Source organism: Heterocephalus glaber, unplaced genomic scaffold (genome assembly GCF_053883595.1).
Source record: "Heterocephalus glaber isolate CG9 unplaced genomic scaffold, H.glaber_assembly_v1.0 deba00000122, whole genome shotgun sequence".
NCBI lineage: Eukaryota > Metazoa > Chordata > Mammalia > Rodentia > Bathyergidae > Heterocephalus > Heterocephalus glaber.
Genome location: NW_028258138.1, coordinates 24,840,334 through 24,846,256, shown reverse-complemented (window position 1 = coordinate 24,846,256; position 5,923 = coordinate 24,840,334). Strand labels below are relative to the sequence as shown.

Genomic DNA, 5,923 nt, shown 5'->3' with positions numbered 1-5,923 from the left:
TTTTTTTGGTTTCAACTTTATATGTGATTCTTTTCAGGCCAAAATTTAAGTTTTAAAAATCTTTCTGCTTTGATCTTTGCTCTCAATTCTCACTATAAGCTTGGCTAAATACAGTCAGTAATACCAGAATTACCCATGTGCCACAACCCAAATGTTGACCTGCTCTGATTTTTCTGACACCAGATCAAGTAGTCCACCTCCTTTAAATTCAACATCATAGAAAGTCTTAAGATGTAGGCAAAATGTAGGTTTTTTTTTTTTTTTTGACAGAGTGCAACATGCATGATGTCTGGTCTAATTTCTAATAGAATACTCATTCCATTCTCAAATCTTATGAGACTGGGTGTTACTGTCTGCATTCCTATCATTATTCTCATCTTCTGAGCTCAGACCATAATTTCCTATTAGTCTCTGTTTACAGAATTTTAGACATTCACTAGCTCATCTCTTCAAACTTTTCCAAACTCCTCCAACAATCTAATTCCAAAGGCTTTTGAATTACATGGTCAGGTATAGTCAAAGCAACAACCCCACCTCTTGTATCAATATTCTGTATGGGTCCCCTTTCCTACTGCTGGGACTAAGCACCTGACATGTGAACCTTAAAGGAGGAAATAGTTTACTTGGCTCATGGTTTCAGGTTTCAATCCATGGTTGGTGAGCTTCAAGGCAGAAACATCACAGAAGAAGAGTATAGAACAAAGCTGTTCATTAAATAGTGACTGGAAAGCAGGGCACAAGTGAAGATTGCTAGAGGGGGAGGCACTAAATACAGTCTCTAAAGTTATGTTCCTATTAGCCATCCTGAAACACTCAGAATTATGCTTTACTAATTCTCAAGCCAATTGAGTTGACAACTGACATTAATTATCACAGTATTCTAGCTGTGGGACACTCTGTACATGTCTGTTAAAGTCATTTGATCTGTGGGATAGTTTAGCTCTGATGTTTCTTTGTAGATTTTTTGTCTGCATGACCCTGTTTTTGTGAAACAGGGCTATTAAAGTCATGCATTGTAATTGTCTTGGAGTATTTTCTGACCCTGGCTTTATAAAAACCCAATGGTTTTTATTTTATATGATTTAGTATTATCTTTGTTATATTTTCTTCATGGGTTGTTCTTTTTACTAATATGTGGTGAACTTCTGTCTTTTCTGACTAATTTTGACTTAAAATGTGCTTTGTTGGTATATTAATCACTTTCTCATTGCCAAGACAAAATACTTGACACTTGAAAGTTAAAGAGGAAATGTTTATTTTGGCTCATGTTTTAGAGGATTCAGTCTATGGTTGCCTGGCTGTAAGGCAGAAATGGCATGTCAGAGGAGTGTGGCAGAGGACAAATGCTCAACCAATATCAACCAGGAAGCAGAGAGATAAGAATATACTCTCCTAGGTCATGCCACTAGTGACTCTCCTCCAGCAAGCTCCCCCTCCTAACAACACATTCAGCTACTGAACTTATTAATGGATGAATTCACTGATGAATGTAGCAAACCTATGATACAATCACCTTACAAACACATGATAATTTAGAGGGATATTATAGATCTAAACCTTAACAGTTAGATATAAGTATAGCTGCTCCTGCTTGCTTTAGGATTCCATATGTATGTAATATCACTTTCCTTCCTTTTACTTTAAGTCTGTGTATGTCTGTGCAGATGAGATGTACCTCTTACCATAAACATATAGTGGATTTTATTTTTTAATTCAATCCACCAGCTTTGTTTTTTATTGGGGAATGTTTTAGTCATTTTGCCATTTTTTGTACAAAGTACCTGATACCCACAATTTATTTTATTTTTTTCCCATTAAGTTTATTGGTACATTTTCAGTATAAAATATAGTTACATTCATCATTGAGATCTTGTACCATTACATGAGTATCTTGATTCTTATTTTTTTCCCCTTCCCCTGCCCTCCCTTCACCTCCTCCACCCTTCCCTATTTCCAAAGACTTTGTTTCCATTTTTTTCTTTTCTCATATTTTTTCTTTTCCCTTTTTTCCTTTCCCCTACCCCTCTCACTTCCCCTGCTCCTTTAGACCTTTTCTTCCTGTTACACAGTATCAATTATACATTTTTAAAATTACAATATCAAGATCTAGGAGACATTACCACAGATTTTACAGAATTTAAAAGGATATAGAAAGCATATTTCAAAAATCTGTTTTGAAATAAATTTGACAACTTCTAAGAAGTACCTTGGAAGATAAATTAATGAAACTAGCTCTGGAGGAAATATAAAATTTGAATAGCACCTATTAAAGAAAGTATATTCCTAGCTTGAAAACCTACCTATATGACAACAGCAGGCTCATAAACATTTTAACTGGTAAATTATGTCAAACAATTAAAGCAGAAAAAAGAAGGAACACTTCTCCCCTCATTTTAGGAACTCAACATTGTGCTAATCCTAAAACTGTATAAAGATAATAGAAAAAAAAGTATGAACATAGATAGAAATTTGTTAAACAAAAACTATTGTGATCCTCACTGTCTTTTCCTAGGGTATTGTCTAAAATTTTTTGGAGTGCCAGTTTGATATTCATGAAGTTCCTGAGGTGTTCTTTATCATGAAAGTATCTTATTTCTCCATCAATTTTGAAAGATAGTTTTGCAAGGTACATCAGTCTGGTTTGGAGGCTGTTTTCCTTTAGGGCTTGAAATACATCACTCCAAGGTCTTCTTGCCTTGAGGGTTTGCTTTGAGAAGTCTGCTGTGATTCTGATGGACTTTCCTTTGTATGTGATTTGTTTCTTTTCTCTCACTGCTTGTAGAATTTTGTTCTTCTGTTGGATTTCTGGAATCCTAACTATTATATGCCTATGTGTGGTTTTTTTTTTTGATCAAGGCTAGCTGGAGTCCTATCTGCCTCACTTATCTGTATGTCAAGTTCTTTTCCCCTGCTTGGAAAGTTTTCTGCCATCACTTCTGTGAACAGTTTTTTTATGTTATCTGAACTCTCTCCTCTTTCTTCATTGACTCCAATCAGTCTTATGTTATTCTTCTTTGCATCATCTAGCAGCTGCTTGATTGATATATCCCCTTTCAGGTTATACCTCCAATAAGCTGCCTTTCTGATCAGGCCTCACATTCAAATATGAGACTTCTGGGGGACATTTTAGATCTAAGCCAAATCAATCTGCTCTTGGCCCCCAAAAGCCTCAGTCCATCTCATTATGAAAAATGCATTCTTTTTGAATGAAAAAAAATATTCTTCAAGACTCATCAAAGTATTAACATTTCCAGCATTGCTGAAAAGTTCAAGTTGAAAGTCTTCTCTGAGACTCAAGGCAAACTCTTAGTCTTGAGTCCTTTTAAAAATAAAAAAGAAAGAGAAATACTTTCTTTTTTTTTTTTTTGAAAAGTTAAAAATTCCTTAATTTTTTATTCCTGGTACCACTACCACAATTTACAGGGCAGTATACCTAATGTAATGAAAAGAAAAAGAAAAAGACGAAGCTACAACTGATAAAAGACCTCAGAAATGTACATCTAATTGACACTACATTGCATTAATCAATAACTGCACTTTTTGCAAACTGTGGCTATGACAGCCTTGAACCAGAAGGGTTTCCTGTTTAAGCTGCAGTAACTTTTCTGACTATGGATCATCGTTCCTTCTGTGGCAGATTTTTACAGTTCCACTAATGCATTTGGGATGACTGTCTCAAAGTAACCTGCAGCTTTCCTGACAACTCCTCGCTCTCTCTCCTGCTAAGAACTGTAGCCCTTTTCTGTTGTCTTTTAAAACCTTCTGCTACCATATCCACCACTTCCACCATCAGATCCATAACCACCACCATAAGGACTACCAGAGCTTCTTCCACCAAAACTGCCCCATTTCATGGGTCCATAATTTGATTGCTGTTGACCACTATAATTTCCAAAGTCATTATAGTTTCCACCACCACCATAGTTACTACCACCAAAAATTCCTCCTTCATTGTAACCATCATATCCTCCTCCTCCACCATATCCACCACCCTGATTTCCATATCCCGGTCCACCACCACCATAGCCTCCTCTACTACTGTAACCAGGACCACCACCATAGTTTCCATCATCACGTCCAAATCCATTATGTCCACCATCACCTCCTCTGTAACTACCTCTGCTGCCACCACCTCCACCTCCATAGCCTCCTCTTCCACCAAAGTTTCCACTATGGACAAAATTCCCTCCACCACCTCCAAAGTTTCCTCTACAACACATAAAGTTGCCAGATCCACCTCCACTACCTCTTTGTGATCCAGCAGACTGCATCTCTTGTTTAGAAAGGGCCTTTTTCTTTTTTCTTTTTTGGTATTAAATTCTTTTATCGGTACGCTGTAGGTATACAACACAATTACATTTCTCATTGGGAATTGTACCTTTACATAATGCATCTTGGTTCTTATTTTTTCCTCATTCTTAGCCCTCCCTTCACCCCCTCCACCCTTCCCTATTTACAAAGACTTTATTTCCATTTTTTCCATTTCTCATCATTTTTTCTTTTCCCTTCAGAAAGGGCCTTTTTCACTTCACAATTATGCCCATTAATAGTGTGGTATTTCTGAACAACAATTTTATCAACTGTGTCGTGATCATCAAAAGTTACAAAAGCAAATCCTCTCTTTTTCCCACTCTCCCTGTCTTCCATAACTTCTATGGTTTCAATCTTGCCACACTTTTCAAAGTGGTCTCTCAAATTATATTCTTCTGTATCTTCTTTAATGCTGCCAATGAAGATTTTCTTCATTGTTAGATGGGCACCAGGCTTTACTGAATCCTCTCTAGAAACAGCTCTCTTTGGTTCCACTACATGCCCATCAACTTCATGTGGTCAAGCACACATTGCTGCATCCACCTCTTCAACACAAGAGTAAGTCACAAAACCAAAGCCCCTGGAGCATTTTGTTTGGGGATCTCTCATTACCACACAATCTGTGAGTGTGCCCCATTTCTCAAAATGTTCTCTTAAGCTATCATCTGTAGTTTCGAAGCTCAGACCACCAATAAACAGCTTCCTCAACTGCTCTGGTTCCTTTGGATCATGGCCCTCCTCCCCGCAGTGGCGGCAGTGACAGCCAGAGTCAGGCTGGGGGCCAAGAGAGAGAAATACTTTCAACACACCATGGAACAAGGTAAACATTGCCAGTCCGAAAGAGAAAAATAAGAGGATAGATAACAGGATCAAAGCAAGGCCAAAATCCAGCAGTGCAAATAATGAATTCTGTAGCTTCATGTTGATCGCCCAGGGAAAGTTGTGGTGAGATGTGAGATCCACAGGGTTCCAGCAGCTCCACTCCAATGGTCTTGCTAGTTGCAGACCACATGGCCTCTCCCTTGGGCTGGCTCTGCTCACTATCTGCAACTTTCCTTATCAGATATTCCATGTTTCTGGCATTTCCAACTTCTGGAAATCTCCACTTTACTTTTGGCTTCACTTTCATGGTTTCATGCACTGCTCTCACATTGGCTCCTGGAAAGAACAGTGATGCTACCACATTTTTGCCTGGTCTCCCAGGCCTTCTTCTGAAATCTAGGTAGAAGCCTGTGTGACCCCAAAGCTCTTACATTCTGCATGACTGGAAAACCAGCACCTTGTGAATGATGTCATAGTCTGATAGCTTGAACAACAGTCTGGCCCCTTTGGACTATGGCTTCAGTGGTCTGTGAGTGTTTGGATCATTGATCTCAAGGATACACTTTCCTAAACAGACCTGGATGAACAGGTGTCCCAGGGACTTTTCAAATGAAATATTTAGTTTTGCCCCCTTGAACATGCAAGTGATCAGGTCTTGATGATTTCTGACATGACCTCAAGGTGTCTTCTTGTCCCTGAGCAAAGTGCTTGGCTTCTCTTTAGTGCTAATCTTTTCATCAACTATGCTCCCCTTTACCCCAACTTTGCAGGTGCTTCCTTTATGGTGAAA

General features: G+C 38.3%; 1 pseudogene; it reads right to left on the bottom strand.

Annotated features, from left to right (window-relative positions):
• Positions 1-3,549: 3,549 nt before the first annotated feature.
• On the bottom strand, positions 3,550-5,060 carry LOC101724979 (heterogeneous nuclear ribonucleoprotein A3-like; annotated as a pseudogene).
• Between the last annotated feature and the right edge of the window lie 863 nt (positions 5,061-5,923).